The 17,939-nt window shown below is 41.0% G+C and overlaps 1 non-coding gene across 1 annotated transcript; it reads right to left on the reverse strand.

Moving 5' to 3' along the window:
- Positions 1–16,579: 16,579 nt before the first annotated feature.
- Positions 16,580–16,686, reverse strand: LOC114113280 (U6 spliceosomal RNA). The gene has a single exon (XR_003588343.1). It is a non-coding gene; the product is annotated as a U6 spliceosomal RNA (small nuclear RNA).
- Positions 16,687–17,939: the final 1,253 nt, after the last annotated feature.

Genomic DNA, 17,939 nt, shown 5'->3' on the forward strand with positions numbered 1-17,939 from the left:
AGCCACCTCCAATACTGGAACTGTATAACTCTCAGATTCAGCTGGAGAGGTGGTGAGCTGGGCCACTGGACACACAGGGCGGGCTGAGCCTTGGGAAGAGGTCAGGCTGCAAACCAGAGGGGTAGGCAGGTGCCAAGGAAGCAAGCGCCGAACACCTGACTGTGGTCACAGATCCCGAGTCATAACCCAGGTCACCGCATAAGACTGGGGGGAGGTGGAGCAGACAAACCTCAGACTTTGTAAATTTCAGTGTTTTTTTGCCCCCCTATTAATGGCATACACTTCAGTAAGTTTCTTGACCTCAGAGTCCAGTGGCCCGATCTGTGAAATGGGACTGATAATTCCTGTTTCATTGTGCTATGCTGAAGACTGAATGGGATGACAGATATAAATTGCCTCCCCAAGTACCCAGCAAACACCTGGCAAATAAGAGGCTTATAATAATCATTAAGTCTTCTACCTTTAAAAACAGTATTTTAGTTTAAATTAGCTTAAAATTAAGCTAATATGCAACATTGACCACTGAATATTGCTAAGCCCCAAGAAATACTTCAGGAGGCTCTGATTTTAAGAAATCTGCTACAATCTACAACAAAAAAAATACTGAATTTTTAGGATTCATTTAATGCAGTGGTCCCCAAACTTTCTGGCAACAGGGGCTGGCTGGTTTTGTGGAGGACAATTCTTCCACGGACTTGGAGAGGGTGGTTTGGGGATGATTCAAGCACATTGCATTTAATATTCACTTTATGTATATTATTATTATTATATCAGCTCCACCTCAGATCATCGGGCATTTGATCCAGAGGCTAGGGACTCCTGATTTAATGTACACAATTCCCACCAAAAGAGTTTAGATGAATCCAAAAAGTCAACATGGTTATGAAAGCCCCATAGGAAGTCCTAGAGTTATACTTACTTAAGCCACCTCATGTATTTTTGGAGCACCTACTAAGTACGAAGACTAAAAGCCTGTATAGTCACAGTTTGTTGTAGCCCCTTGTGCCGTGAACTTGGTATTTACACTGCATTCACCATGTGCCTCACTGACTGCATCTCATTCATCCTCACGACAGGTTGGAGCGACAAGTAATGAGTATGATTATCTGCACTTTACAGCTGGCTCTACCAGCCACAAGAGGAGCAAATTCATTTGCCAGAGGTCACCAAATCTACATTTCCCAGGATTCAGTCCTGTGCTCATAAACATATCCATTATGTTATAACCTCAGAAAATGAACACAGCACTGAGAAATTTTTTAAATGCTTCCTGAATAAAGTCGTATTTTAGAGAGGTGCTGGGTTGAAATTTGTGTGAGAACATAAGAAATGAAAATTGTTATTGAAGCTGTCCGTTACATGGTATGTTAAATCTGCCCTATTATAAAGCATGCTAAGTATAAGCTGAAATAACAATAATGATCATAGCTAACATTTACTGAGCTTTTTCTGCTTACTCTTTGCTAAGCACTTAAAATCCAACAAGATTTTAAATGCTGTGTTAGTAAAACACATAATATAGCTACACATATGCCTTAAGAGATGTTCTTGTGAAAAGAACTTTTGCACTGAAGTGCACTACCCCATTTTGCACATTGAGACAGAGGAAGATAATTCTCTTTCACTGGCCTGGTATATTTTCACTGGTATAATTTTCCTATATCCAAGTTCATTTTCTCAGCCCCTCAAAATATATATTATAAACCATAGTATAGAAAAATGTCACAAAATAGTCTCGGGATTAAAAAATGCCTACAAGATAGTGCTTGACACCATTCATCATCTTCCAGAAATACACTGTAGTTTCAATGACGTTGTAAGCATCAGATATCTCCCTTTTTTTTTGACTAGTCTCTAAACTGGAAAATCAATACCAGCTTTCCCATAGATTGAAGAGATAACACTTCTTGAGAACATGACCCTTTGCTTCCAAAAACAAACTGAAAAAAAGGATAGACAAGCACTTTGTTTCCTTACTCACTGATTAAATTAATAAACATCTAATCATGATTTATTAGGATAGGATCCAAAAGATATTTTCCTTATGCAAAGTGTGTATGTTGAATTTGTTATACAAGCACATATGTGAAAAGAAACCACGAAAAACACAATAAAAATCATTCTGAGGGAAAAGTGTCTTGGAAGAACATTAACATATTTGTATTTAATTACATCTTCTGTACAGTTTATTTTTATTTAATATGCTAAAATGGTATCACAAATGAAAATATATCACTATAGAATATAGGTATGGAAGATGTATAATAAAAATCCAAATCTACCTTTGATAAATTTTGAAATATTAACAAAGTATGAACATTCTTTACAGATGTTGAAATCGTGTTTTTCACTCAGACATCACCATTATCATTTTTATCATTTTGTTTTTTGACTCAGAAACTGATATTTAATAAATTCTTAGTCTTTATCCACATCATTTATTGCACAGGAGATGGATTAGGTAATGGTAATGTTAACATGTTAACATTCACCCACAAGACTAAGAGAAAGTATTGGAAAGACATATTAACTACCTTGGACAGTGAGTGACAACTCTGCAAATGTAATATCTACATGTTTACCAATGTAATAAAAGAAACAGAAATCATTCTGAAGCTTTCACTAATATAGGTATCCCCCGCTTATAACATTGGGACCTAGGTTTGATTCCAATATGGAGAAAGAGTCTTGCTTGCCTCTCCACCTAGAACACTGTCTGGAATATAGTAAGTTCTTAAATATTTGTTGAATGAAATGTAAGTATTATAGCTTTTGACTCTGGAAATAAATGTATAGACAGAATATCTTCATGTAACTAGTTGACATGGTTATTATCTATACAGTGTGTATTAGTTTCTATTCCATCTCTAAAGGAAATATAATAAAATTCAAAATTAAATATTAAATTTTGATTTTCAGGTATATATTTGCATGGCTGGTAGCTTACAAAACAGTGTGAATGTATCAGTAGGCTAGGTATGAAGTTTCTCATAAATAATTTTAGCATATTAATTAGGTCGTTTAGGAACTCTTGTAGTGAAGTAAAATAAAATGCAGACTAACGTACACTAGTTCTAGCATTTGTAAGAAGACACATTAACTTTATAATTTTCAGTTTAAAATAATAGTAAACCAAAGTTCAACTTCTCAAAGACTTTAGAGAAATATTTGCTGGGAAAATAGTCTCTTCGATGTTGTTGTATCTATACGATATTTGTTGTCAAGTCACTTAATTAAAATTTGTATTGAGAATAGGATTTGATTTTTAGAACAATAAAGTGATGAGTTTATCACCCTACTAAAATGGTCTTAAACCAAATGATAAAATTATATAAAAGTAGCATATTTTAATATATCAACTTTTCAAAAAGTAAATTAGATTCCTTCAAGAAAAATTAGAAGTATATTAACCTGAGTAGATTCGTTGGTGTTCGACCAGGAGTCACCTTTGTGCCTTTGATAACATGAAAACTGGCTACACTTTCATATTCACTTGCCTGCTTTCTTTGATTAAATTTATAGGACCATGAGAATTTCAAGTCTCATAAACTAGCAATTAGTTTTTAAATTAATCTTATGGATTAATATTTATATAATTGTCTTTCATGATTAAGGTAAATGTACAAGTGTTCTAGTCCAATCCTGTGGGATCAAAGGATTAGACCTATGAAATTTAGAAAAAAATAATGTCTGGTGCATACTGTTACCCTGAAGTTCTAAATAGCTAACAAATAAGTCCTAAGTCTCACAGAGAACTTTAAATAAGCAGTACAAAATAGAATGGAAAGTCCCCAAATTGCTTTTTGTTAGTTTCATTTTTTCAATAGTTCAAAAGGAAACATATAGCATCATCAGTAACCATTAATGAAATATCACTATTTATGATACACATCTTTAAAACATTGCAAGTGGTATTTCTTTTTAAATAATGTGAAAGGTCATCAACAGAACTCTAAATATAGCTAACCAACTGTAATTTAAACTGCTTACATGATCTTTCTCTTTGAAAGAACTTACATGCAAAATACTCTCAAGAAGTAAAACATACATGGATGCCTTATTTTAAAAACTGCATATATGCAGATTTTCTACATACACACACACACACACAAACTCATTCTTCTTGTGCTTGTTTATTTTTAGCTGTCTCAATAAAATGTTTTTCCATCCTCTGTTTTACTAAAACATGCCTATCTAGGAAGGGAAACAGATGTAGAATTGGACAACCACGTCTTGTTTGGGTTTTTTCCCTGTCAAGTAGAATTTATGATCATTGTCACACAATAAGAGAATCTAAGTGAAACGGACAATAAGTCAGGAAGCAATTGCTGGATGCTCGAACACTGTAGCTTTGGAATTCAGGATTTGGTTACTAAAACTTCATTTGATTAAGCCATACAAGGATACAATATCCTTTCTTACACAAAAGCCTCAGAGTAATTGTAAAAATAAAAGAAGCAGTGTCATGGTGAGAGAGGAATCACAATAAACTCCTTTGTAAGAATCTTAAAACACCTTTTTAAATTATTCCTTAAACCCCAAACAGGGAATCATGGTAGAAGTAATTCACATGCACTTTCTCCCTCTTCTGCTAGTGATAAGCAATAATTTCATTTGATTAATTAGGTTTTCCACAAAACATCTGTCATTCCAAGTTTTCAATGACACATTATATGTTAATTCCTTAGACATTTTTTCCAAAATTAACCAACATTATTAAAACTGAATTGTCCTTAGTAAGAAACTTACATACTGTCCATGTAACCTTATAAAGATTAAATATGAAAATACTTCATGCAAACATTTTTCATTTAATATTTTATCTCTGAACTTGTCCCTAAACACATTCTGCATCTTCTCAGGCAATTAAAAAAAATATTTTTTTTAAAAAAATGAATAATCAGCTTACACACACCTTTGACAATAGTACTTACAACATACTTCTCTTGGGACGCTAAGATCTCTCTGTACAGAATTAGAAAACTGAAACTTAATGGCAAAATATTTACAGTGATTATCTCAGCCTACCTGTAGGAATCTCAGTATTTAAGTAAAAAAAAAAAAAAATTAGAGTAAGACCTTTGACTTTTTTTTCACCAACAGAAAAAAAATGTTTCATTTTGTAAAAATATTGATTTTTAAACTTGCTTCTGGGAACATTCTTAAATGATAGTGAAGAGACACAGTAACTATTCAAATAATGCTTCCAATTCTTGGTACAGTCACACCCAGCAAAGCTTTTAAATACTCATTTGTAATATCTTTCTCCAAATATCTGCCAGTTATTTTAAGAGTTCACTGCGCCCATGCACATGCCAGTGCTAAAGTCTAATGAGATACAACCATCCATGGACATGTGCCACTACAGAGCTTTTATCCCTTGTAAAATGTACTCCAACTGGAGTAAAACGGTTGAGGGAGAGGAGAGATAGAGAAATGGGAAGAGAGAGAGAAATGCAGAGAGGCTTTTGTCTCTCCTTGAGGAACTGGCCTTTCTTTCTGAAACTCAAAACAGCAACAAGTAGCAGCGGCAGAGAAATTTTCCTGCAGTCTCCCACATCTCACATTGGTGAGAAAGTACAGGGAAGAGTTGCCGTGTCAGAGAAGCTTCTGCACACTGAGCTCCCAGGAACAGCCCAGAAGCAAGAGCACAGCATTCACCTTCCAGGAAATTCAAACACATTAATAAGAAACCCTCTTGCCCAGCAGAACCAGAAGCCCAGACTCATCAGAACGCTTTCTCCTCCATCTGACCACTGGGGCTGGGCTGGCCATACCCTCCCCATCTAGAATAAAGTGCCCATTGTCTCACACTGTACTAATTGAGGGAAAACAGCCCTTGCAGTAAGCATAATAATTATCAAAGCCAGCAAGCAAAAGCAGTCAAGATGTAAAAATGAAAGGGGCAGAAGGAGAGGAGAGGAAAAAAGAAAGAAATGGAGGAAAGGAAGAAAAGAAAAAAGAAAGACAATAATGCTCAGATGAATTAACCCAAGGATGAATTTAATATTCATACTGGAATGCTTTCCTGCAGAACGTTTGCCCATTCATGTCACGACTATTGCATACAAGAGACCATTGTCCACACAACAGAAATCAGTAGATTGAAGTTTTTCATGTAGCAATTTTTTGATCTGAAAAGTTTCCTTTCCCAAAGCCATAGCCTTGAATCCCAGCATCCTGATTAAAGAACATTACAACTTCTCTCCTCTCAGTATTATTTTTAAAGTTGAATCACCGGATTCTTCAACGTCCTGAATTTTTATGTTGTTTTTCCTCTTCCCCAAATTTGCAGCTGGACAAATATGGAGATAAAAAAAATCCCAGCAACAACAAACCCACACACATTTGCCCGAGCAAAGAAAAATAATGAACTGAATATGCATATCCTCATTAACTAAATTTAATTACGCTGAGTGGCATAGTAATCAGTGGTTGCTCCAGTTACAGTATTCACTGAAAGGGAGGTGGATTCCAAATTAAGGCGAAGCATGGGGGACAGTCGCATACTGATGAGGGAACCGCACACAACATGATACAATACGCTATCTAAGTCATTATTCACAGACGCTGCAGAAAGAAGTACATTACCCTGTTCTAAGACTAATGCAAGAACAATTAGCCAAGAAGGCTCCAGTCCCCCACTGACTGTCCCACCTCCATACATTTCACACCAGCCAGCCCGGGGCCGACTGTACCATTTGCATTTCTTTTTTCAAAAAGTGAACAAAAACTCACACTGTCTTTTTTTTTTTTTTTTTTAAAGCAGGCCTATGTCCCTGGCCACAATAGCAGGGAAATCCTATCTTACACACTGGTGTGCGGAGCCACGCCAGGCTCCCACAACTTTAGCCTGAACTTTCCGCAGGCAAGGGAACTTTATAACACGTGCATGGAACAACAAAACAGGGAGGCGAAAAGTTTGGTGGCGGGGACGGGGGGAGGGGGAGTAGGTGAAAAATAATGGGATCACATCAAACTTACCATCCACCAGGTCCTGGCTGACATGTCATAACATAGCTGCCATTTTATGGAGCTGTCCGACGTTTTCCCAGCCATTATGCTGTCAGCGGTCTTCATCAGATGCAGCTCATTGGAAGATAAGACACCTAATCAAGGAAACATCGGCGGTGGCTTTCTGGACTACATGTAGGCCAATCCTTATCACACTGCATCATGGGAAAAGCTCCTTTATTAGCAAGAGGAACTACTGCAACCTCACAGATAGAAAGACAAGGATCAGTTCTTTCCTTTTTTTTTTTTTTTTTCGGTCTAAAGGGATTGGTGAAAGTAGCTAGCGTTCTTTGTGTATCATGTGTACAAGAGTTAAGTATCTTGCAAGTGGGCGGCTAACTGCTTTGCTGGGCTATGCAGACTAAGTTTATTTGCATTCTTCTCTGTTGTATATTGTTTGACATGGTCCATGGTCCTTGCTGAGCAGATGAAGGGAGGGGAAGGGGGTGGGTGGGAGGCAGGGAGGGGAGAGGGAGCCGTAATTGCTCAGAATTAATATCTCCCCCAACAAAGACATAACAGTTTCATTGACACAGTCGGAACATGGTTCAGATGTCAGTGCGCACACGGGCGTGGGTTATGTGTGCGCGAACACACACACACACACAGTGGAACACACAGGTAGCAGCTGCAGCTGGATTCAGCCGAGGTTGCCAAAGGCTACAAACTCCACTCTCATGCTGGACATATGGAAGCAGTTTAACTCTTTGAAATCTCTGCTCAAGAAGAGCCTTGCCGTCTGCAGAGATAAATCAGCCTTGAGAACACTTTCTCAATCAAGAGGCATCGGGCCCAGGGCTCTCTCCCATGTGAGGATAGCCTGGAAACATTATTTCCTTCATCTAGGAAAAGCTGATAAAAAATGAGAGGAGAAGGGCAGGTTTGCCTGTAATCTCAATTCTGGACTTAATTCCTTACTCAGTCCCTCTCTGTCCTCCTTGTAGAAAGGGATTCCTTTATTTTCCCAACTGATCATTTTTCCTTCATCCTGGACTTAGAGTGAGTTCTTCCAATCAGCACGCACAGAAAACAGGAACCAACCTTTACTCGGAAAACCACTTGCCCTGAATAGCTTTTCTTCCTTTCTAAGGAGTAAAAAGAAAATCTGAACATTTCAGGGAGAAAGAGTCATACAATTAGCAATGCTCTTCCTTTCAAAATACAAAAAGGCAAAGATACCTCTGTGAGTGGTGGTACTGATTTTCTGGGCCTCTACAGTCCACCCCCAAAACCAAGCCACCCTTTTTAAGGCATTCCATCATCTTTTTTTCCTTTGGTGTGCACTAAAATTTTCCAAATGACTTTTAGGCTTAGAATTTACATTTGCTGCAGACAATTTAAAAGGCCAAATTCCTACTTGATTCAGATAGAGTGAAGGGGGGAAAAAAAAAAATCTGTATTACCGGCGTTTTCTTTTCTCTGCATGCGGTGTTTGTGAGGCTGCAAAGGCAACTTGTTTCCTGGGAACTTCAAAGAGGAAAAGTGACTGCTGTGAGGAGCCCATTTTATATTCACTGGGGAGGCTTGTCAGCCACGGTCTCAGGCGGGACAGGAGCTTACAGAGTCCTGTCTCTGGGCTGGCAGCAAAATAATCTGCCCTTTACAGCTCTGGTGGATCCTCTCCCGGCCTCAGACTCTGGCTTCTCCCTCCTCTCGTCGTTGGTTGTGTTTATTCTCAGATAAGTGGGTGGGGGCAGGGGACAGGAATGCCCACCCAGGCCTCTGCCTTTGAAGTATCCCATGACCCCAAAGCCTCCTTTTTTCTCCTTTCTCTTTTTCCACCTGCTTCTTCATGTCTTATTATTTTTTAAAATTTGAGCAATGAGTGTATAATAATTCCAGGAATGGAAATCATGCTTTTCTGTTTTAATTTTCTCAGCTAAGAGCAGCTCTGCCGAACGCCTCCTGTGTGTCAGGCAGCCCACAGTGGACACTGGGGCAGCAGAGGTTTATGAGATATAGTCCATGTCCCATCCCTCTCACAGCCATCTTTACCCAAAGTTGCAACAGGCGGGCTGAGGAGAAGGGATGGGCCCAGGAAGGTATTTCATCCGGCTGCTCAGGGCCAGCATCTCCCTGCACCCAAGACCTTGCTCTACATGCATTTCCAGGGCCTTCTTGGGGGCCAGCTTGTGGGGCTGGATATGAGGCTAGTGTGGCTTGCACACTTCCTCCCTCTCCCCTGCAGCCAGACCCTGCCATGGCTCTGTCACCCCTCTCAGCTGCCCTGAGTGGATGGAGGACCCGCATCCTCCTTTTTCTGCTGCGCTGCCTTCGAGGGGCTCTGTAGGGGCAGAGCCAGATGGCGGGGCGCTGGGTTGAGAACGCTCCTCAGCCGCCAGCCCTTTGCTGCCTGCCTCAGAATCCTGGAGGAATCCTGGGCTGGCTAATGCTCAGGTCTGCCTGTTGAGTGTCTGCTGTCACTGTCGTTGTGGGGACACCTCTGTCAGTAAGTTAACAACCGCACGTGGGAAGTAATGAGATGACGGGGTAGCCAGAAGCCAGTGGGGCAGAGGCCGCGGCGCTTCTCTACAAATGTGTGAACCGTGGGGAACACAGCCATGGGGGCCGAAGTAACAAATCTGTGTGCCTCACTTGCTCGGCTGGAAAAGGCCAGGGAACAGGAGACTGGCGGGGAGGGGGCGGGCCCTGGCAGAGCTAGAAAGGGGGTGAACTCAGAACTGGGGTCATAGTCAGAAGATGCACACCCAGGGGCTGATCACTCACCACGTGCGTTCCTGGAGGATGTCTTTCACCAACGGGGAAACTTCTGAGCGTGACCATGTGGTCCACACTCAGAGAGACCAGCCTAGCGGGCTTATGGGTAGAAGCCAGTGTGACTGGATTCATTAGCTGAACTAACCTCACCTGACTCAGGTCAAAGGTTACTCCATGTTACAAAATAACGAATTACGCTCCCAAAGCACTAATGGCCAATGAGGAAGGCTTCTGGGGAGGTGAGAGCTCTATCCCACCTGGTTTAAATCCCTAACACTCCTCGAAAGTTGGGCTATTCCCCCTTAAATTCCTCTTTCCAAAGCCTTAATCCCTACCCAGTTCTCTCCCCAACCCCTAGTCTCCCATCCTCTGTTTCCAGCCATGCTGCCTGTAGCCACCTCCCCTAGCTTCTTCACCTCACTCAGTAAAACAAAAGCTCCAAAAGAGCCAGACCTTTAGCCCTAAGCAATGACCAATTATGTCCTGGGGGCTGGGGTTCTGGGGGGTAGGATTCTTTCTCACAGACAAATAACCTCAAGATAAGCCCAGAGCTGAGGGGGAGGACCCTAACATTTGCAGATAGGCTACTATGCCCAGCAGGGCTTCCCTAGTGGTTCAGGCATAAAGAATCTGCCTGCAATGTGGGAGACTCAGCTTCCATCCCTGGGTCTGGAAGATCCCCTGGAGAAAGAAATGGCAACCCACTCCAGTATTCTTGTCCGAGAAATCACATGGACAGAGGAGCCTGGCGGGCTACAGTCTAGTTAATGTTAGTGTCAGTCGCTCAGTAATGTCTGACTTTTTGCGACTCCATGGACTGTAGCCTACTAGGGATCTCCCAGACAAGAATACTGGAGTGGGTTGCCACTTCCTTCTCCGGGGGATCTTCCAGACCCAGGGATGGAAGCTGAGTCTCCCACACTGCAGGCAGATTCTTTACTGCTGAGCTATCAGGGAAGCCCTGCAGTCTGTGGGGTCACGCAAAGAGTTGGACAGGACTCTTATGGTGACCAAACAACAACAATGCCCAGCACTGCTTTGGGGTATTCAGTGTCTCCTCTTTGAGAAGCATTCTGGAGTGAGGTCAAGGATGCTGAAGCCATGAGGCTGGGATTCAAATCACAGTGTTGTTACCTGCTAGCTGTGTAACCTGAGGCAAGTCAGTCAAAGCTCATTGCCTCAGTGTTCTCATCTGGAGAATGGAGTTTTTAATAAGAAAGACTTTAAAATTGACATGAAAATTTCCATCAATTAGTGTAAGTACAGGGCTTAATCTTGTGCCTAGTGGACCAGACCTATGTGTGTGGTGGTTGCCATTAGACTTTATTTACAGATAAAGAAACAGAGGCCCATAATTTGACCAAAAGCATATAGATAAAAATTTAGGGGAAATGAGGAAGAAAGAAACAATACCCTCCCTCCCTAAAAAAGAGAGATGTTTTTAAAACAACATATAAAAAAAGAGCTATAAAGATAATTGAAAAAAGAGAGAGAAATAAAGGGATACAGAGATAAAAAGACATAAGGACAGCCAGAGAATTAGAAGCAAAACTGAATCACTTCTGGTGCCCCCATAGCCCCTGGTAGGGGCTTTGAAGTACACTCTGCTTGCACAGACCCTCCCCAGGGTCGCTGCTGGCCAGTGGTCCAGACACTGCACAGCTCCTAATTCCTAACTCCTAAGCTCCTAACTCAGGCTCCTAACTCCCATGGGACCCATGGATGGGAGGTGTTGCTACTGGGGCTCAAGACCCATGAAGGCTACAAGTTTAGATGCTGTTTGAAGACTCATTTCCTTAAACTCTTGTGACTTATTTTATTTTTAGGTTTCTGGCCCTGATGTTCAATTCTAATCTAGAGCTGAGTATGTTAGCCCTGTGGTCAATAAATAGTATCCTTTCTAGGGTCATTATGAGGATTGAATAAGACTGTGTAAAGCTCCATCACAAGCCAGAGTTATTTTTAAAATCAGGACAAATTACAGTGTTGTGTTATCTGCTCCAGCTCCATTCTCAAGGTTAGGGAACTGGCATGTCCCAGAAGTCACACTGAAAGGGAAGAGCTAAAATTCAGTCTTTGCTTTCTGACTCCTTTATCTAGTGCCTCTTCCTTCCCGACCACCAAGAAGAGAGACAGGATGAAGATGTAGTTTGGAGAGTTTATTTGTTTGCTGGTTATTTTATTTGTTTGCTTTTAATGTGCTGGACACTACACTGGAGAATGAACTGGTCAGCAAAGGTGAGAATGAACAGAGAAGCCCAGTGAGAAGGTCTAGGTAAGACCGATGAAGACTTTAATTTCCTAAACTATCTGCTTGAGGAGGGCAGGGTGGGTGATGACTGAGTCTGCATATCACCCATGCCCAGAGGCTGGCACACAAACACTCAAATACTTGTCAAATGAATGACTGAGTTCAGACAGTGGTGATACCTGTGGAGAGTTATTACAGAGAAGAGAGTGGCAGGTCTTCCGTGTGTGGACTAAGGAAGAGAGGGGGCCTACAATGCCTCCCAGGGTCCAGGCTTGGGATCCAAATGGAAAACGTGGGAGCATGGCAAGTCCGGCTAATAACAGGAAGTGATGATTTTCCATGAAGAACCTGTTTGGAAGAGTCAGACACATTCTCCGATTCTGCTAGACCTGGCAGAAGAAGCCAGGCTGGGGTCAGGAATGTTCGGTGAGCCTCCCATTGGGACCAGGTCAGGTGAGGGTATCAGAAAAGGGAATGAGAGGCATGTGACAGGGAATGAGGCCAAGGGATCTACATCATTACGATTCTCCTCCGAGGGAAGCAGTCCCACTTTCCAGCCTCTGTGAGGATCCTGGGAGAGAGAGTGGTCTTTTTCTACTTCCCTTCATCCTTGGGTGCTGTCATCATACATTGCAACCCCCTCAAGTCAGAGCCCTCCTGATCTGAGCTCAGGGAAGAAGGGAATACTCCAAAGGGTGAACCGAGAAGGCTTCCTGCCCCAAGGGCTGCCTCTCCAGTACCTGAGCCCATCAAAACAGTCAGTTGTCATCCACAGTGCTACATGTTGCTGACCCTCCTGGTGAGTGTGTCAGAAGGGGGTCACGGCCCCTGGGCATCTCCTTTCGCAGGAAGCCCAGACGGAGCCAATCCCGTGCCCACCCACTGGAGAGGGCCCCACTCCCCACCACCTGCTGCTGTGGCTGCCAGCAGCCTTCCCACTGTGTCATCCTGACCTGAGTTTAACTGGTCTCACCCCTCCCTAATGAGTCCCAAAGGAACACCCTGAGCCCTGTCCAGCAAGCCGGACCAAAGGCCATTTTTGAACTGAGTAGCAGACTTCTTACCTGTCCAAACAAGGAGAGGGAGGCTTGAATGGAACCAGCCAGTTCTTGAAGTTGGAGCCATCGCAGTAATGACCCACCTGCAGCTTCTCCTACAGACAGGTGTTAGTTTCCACAGGCTGATTTGCCTGAAATCACAGTCTTAGCTTCCCCTAGAAACATTCCTTTTTAAAAATAAGTGACTCTGGAATTAAAGTGTGCTCATTCTTACTAGCTTTTCTCAAGTAAGTTTCCCCCAAAATGACACTTTTCTGGACATAACAGTTTGAAATATTTTGTTTTACGTACCTATTTTCGAGACTATGCAGTACCTCTAGCCGCTAACCCAGGAAGACTTTTGAATTAGATTCTGGTAAAGAGAAGAAGATTTGCTGGATAGCATGATTCCATTTTTGATAAACAGCTCCAATTGTATTAGCATACTCATTTGTGCATGTAAAATGCTAGATATTGACACAATTAACGGGAGGAACTTGCACTGTATATACTTTTGTACTCTGAAATTTTATAATGCTCATACATTACAGTTATAAATAAAAATAAAAAGTAAGGTGAAAAGTGCATGGGACCTTTCTGTACTTTTTTTTTGTAACTTATTGGGAATGTACAATTATTTCAAAAGAAAATTTTGGGAAAAGAAACTAAGTAAATACACTTCCAACTAAATATTTAAACTTGTGAACCCTAAGCCAGGGATGGATACTCTACAGAGAACTGTCTGTTGCTATAAGCATCACCAGTCCATGGCATGGTACTTTGCTTCTGTGCTTTGGAAGGCAAAGAATAAGAAAAAGAGGCAGAGAAGGCAGAGTAACAATATATTGCCATGTTGCCCCTTTTGAACAAGGCAAGCCTCGCCAAAAGATAGGAGAGTTTCACAGCTAAGATTCCTAAGAACACTCAGGCAGGCTGTGCAAGTTCAATGTACGAATAACACAGGTAAACTTGAAACCCCCAAGTCCTGATGGAAAGCGGCGATAGGCGGCCTGGAGTGCCCTCCAGCGAGAAAGTTCTTAGGAGGGAATAAAAGTGACTGCTGGTTTCTTAATCACTGTGTCAAAGCCTCCCCCTGCAGAGAGGCTCAAGCGCAGGGTTCTCGCTCGCAGGCTGCCATTAAGACAAATCTCAGGCTACATACAGTCCACAGGGTTGCAAAGAGTCGGACACTACTGAGCGACTTCACTTTCTTTCTTTCTATAGCTCCTTTTGGAGATGGAAATGGCAACCCACTCCAGCGTTCTTGCCTGGAGAATCCCATGGGTGGAGGCGCCTGGTGGGCTACAGTCTATGGGGTTGCAGAGAGTCGGATACAACTGAGCAACTAACGCAACACACACACTCGACCGCCCCAACACCCGCCAACTCCACTCGTCTCCTCTACATGCTATAGACAAGTAAAGGCTGGTACTAACCAACTTAGGGAAAGGGCCAAGAGGAAAAGAAAGCCCCCAAGGCAGTCTTGGGGAGCATATGTGTATTTGGAATCTCGGGAGGAAGGGATGGGTGGATGGCAGACTTTCACTGTTTCCCCTCCTTTTCCCAGACACAGTTTATCCAGCAAATATTTATTGTGCCACTGGAGCTGTTTATAATTTAGGGCTGGGGTCAAGGGGTGCTGTTAAATACAAGAATACAAAGTGACATTTATGATATGGGTGCTTTCCAGACAAGTACCATGAACACTTGTAAATGGGAAGGCGGTGGGTTTCCTAGAGTCAGGGAAATGGGGAAAATCTTCCCAGAAGTGACCGAAGGAGAGAGCTGAACACTATTCCTCAAAATGACATTCAAGGCAAGGATAATTCTCTTCACTGTATAGAACTGGAGGCTCAGGAAAAATTAAGTGATCTGTCCCAGGGTAAATATTAGAATTTGGAATGCAAACCAGGTCTGTTACACTCTAAAACGAATCATTGTTCCTGAAGTTCACCCGGCTTTCATCTCAGAAGCTGATACTATGTTCCAGGTTCTGGTCTTCCTTAAAATAAGCTGACAGGGTGATCACCTCCTGGGACTAGAAGCTGGGATGAGAGAATCTTTGATTCACCATGTTCGAGGGGCAGTTCTGTCTTGAGAAAATGAAGATTAGAACTGAAAGTTCTGCTGAGGGTCCTCCCAAGCTCTTCCTTTTACAATGCACCCAGGAGGACTGCAAGCCATAAAGACAGGATTTATCATCTCAATAAATGGCAACTCACTCCAGTACTCTTGCCTGGAGAATCCCATGGGCAGAGGAGCCTGGTGGGCTACACCCCATGGGGTCACAAAGAGTTGGACATGACTGAGCGACTAATACACACACATACACAAAGTTCCTCCGAGGTACCATTTACATACGACGTCCTGTACAAATCTTAAGTGATGAGTTTTTGCAAACATATTCACTTGGATAATCCACATTCCTGTTAAGATACAGAACATTTCCAATGCCCTGAAAAACTCCCCATTGCCCTCTCCAAGGTATATCCACTTCCCCCAAGCCATACATGGCTGCTGTTCTGATTTCTATCCCCATTTATGTATACCTTTCTTAGACATCTGTATACATGGAATGATGCAGTGTCGATTCTTCTGTGTTTGCTTCTTCCCCTCAACATAATGTTTTTGAGATTTATCTGCATTATTGGACAACACTGGTTTGTTACTTTTTACTGCTGAATCTTATTCTATTGCGTGATTTTACCGCAATTTGCTCATCCAGTCTCCGGTTGATGGACATTTGGGTTGCTTCCAGGTTTTGACTATCATGAGAAATGTTATGAACGTTCATAGAGAAATCTTTTTCTGGGCATGTTTTTACTTTTCTTGAGTAAATAAGCAATGACATTTTGGGGCATAAGATAAATGCATAACAAACTGCCATACAGCTTTCAAGAAGAGTTGTACCATTTTACACAACTTTGGGTAATTTACAAAAGTTCCTATCATTCCAAATCCTTGTCAACTCCTTGTGTTATCAGACTTTTTAACTTTAGACTTTTTGGTGAGTGTGAAGGCATCTCATTGTGGTTCAACAAGCATTTACCTGATGACTAATAGTTTTGAGACCTTTTTCACCCAGCCATTTGTATCTCATCATTTGTGAAGGGTCTACTAAAGTCTGATGTCAATCTTCAACTTCTTATTTTATTTTATTTTTTTTGGCTTCATGAGGACAAGAAGCATTGCATATTTTATTCAGTGATGTATTCCAACCACTTAGGATAGTGCTCAATGATCATCAATAATTATTTGTTATTATTTTTACTAGAAACCAGGATGCCAGTCTTTAACTTGTCTCTAATTACAGTAGAAATGATTCTATACATAGAGTCATAGAATTTCAAGGCCACATGGGATAGGATGGGATAGGCCCATATAGTCAAGCATCTTTATTTTACATGGGGTTGAAAGGAGTCAGATACAACTGAAGCAGTTTAGCACATAGCATGCAAGGAAAATAAAACCCACAATGCTTGGTACCTTGGTATAGATAACTTAAAAATTAGTGACAGAACAAGTACTAGTACCACATTTCATCTGTTCATTAACTGATAAAAATATGGAACGCTTCACGAATTTGCATGTCATCCTTGCATAGGGGCCATGCTAATCTTCTCTGTATCGTTCCAATTTTAGTATATGTGCTGCCGAAGCGAGCACTCAACTTCTTATTAATGAGCTGTGGAAGTCCTTTGTAAATTCTGGATACAAGTCCTTTGTTAAATATTTGTATTATGAATATTTCTCACAGTCCAGAGCTTCTTCATTTTCCTGTTTTTCATTTTGATGAAGTCCAATTTATCTTTTTTTTTTCGCATTTTATGACTAGTGCTTTCTATTTCCTATCGAAGAAATTTTTACTGACCAAAGGTCATGAAGATGTTTGTCTTCTGTCATATAGAAGCATTATAATATTAGTTTTTATTTTTAAGTTTATGATCCATCTAAGGTTAACTTTTCTGTTTGGGGTAAGGTAGAGATATAAATACGTCTTCACATGCAGAGGTGTTTTTGTTTTTCATATGAATACCCGATTATTCCAGAATAATTTGTTGAAAATAGCTGCATTGCTTTTGTACTTTTGACAAAAAGCACTTGGTCTTATACATGTGGGTCAATGGCTGGACTTATTTGTTTCGTTGCTAGATTTGTCTATCCTCCAACAAAAGACACACATTGTCTTGGTTATGGCCACTTTTGAAAAGTGTAAGCCTATCAACTTTGTTTTCCTTTTTCAGAAATATCTTGGCAATTGTAGGCCCATTGCATTTCCATATGCACTTTATAATTGGCCTGTCAATATCTGCTTAAATTTTTTACTGGGATTGCACTGACTGTTCAGATCACTTCAGGGAGAACTAACAATTCTGAGTCTTCCTATCTATGAATATGTTACACGTTTCCCTTTATTTAGATTTTAGTTTATTTTTCTCAGCAATATTTCATAGTTTTCTCTGTAGAGGTGTCACATGTCTTTCTTTAAATTTTTCTCAAATTTTGGGATGCCTTTGCCAATGGGATTTTATATTTTCCTTTCTAACTCTTCATTGCTAGACTGTAAAAATACAATTGATTTTTATATATTGACTTCTAGTTTTCAGAAACCTTGCTAAATTTGCTCATAAATTCTTGTTGGTGATGGTGTTGGTATGTGCGTGTGTTTTGGAACATTTCTTAGAATTTTCTTTATGTGCAATCATGTTATTTGTGAAGAGAGTTGTACTTTCTTCTTTTCAAACTGTATGTTTTTTACTTCCTTTTCTTCCATTATTTCAATGACCATAGCCTCCATGTACAAAGTTGAATAATAGTAGTGAGAAAACACCTTCTTGTTCCAGTCCTTGAAAGGAAAGGCTTCAATATTTCATCATTAATATGATGGAAACTATAATTTTTCCAAAGTGACCTAGATT

This window comes from Ovis aries, chromosome 2 (genome assembly GCF_016772045.2).
Source record: "Ovis aries strain OAR_USU_Benz2616 breed Rambouillet chromosome 2, ARS-UI_Ramb_v3.0, whole genome shotgun sequence".
NCBI classification, from domain to species: Eukaryota; Metazoa; Chordata; class Mammalia; order Artiodactyla; family Bovidae; genus Ovis; species Ovis aries.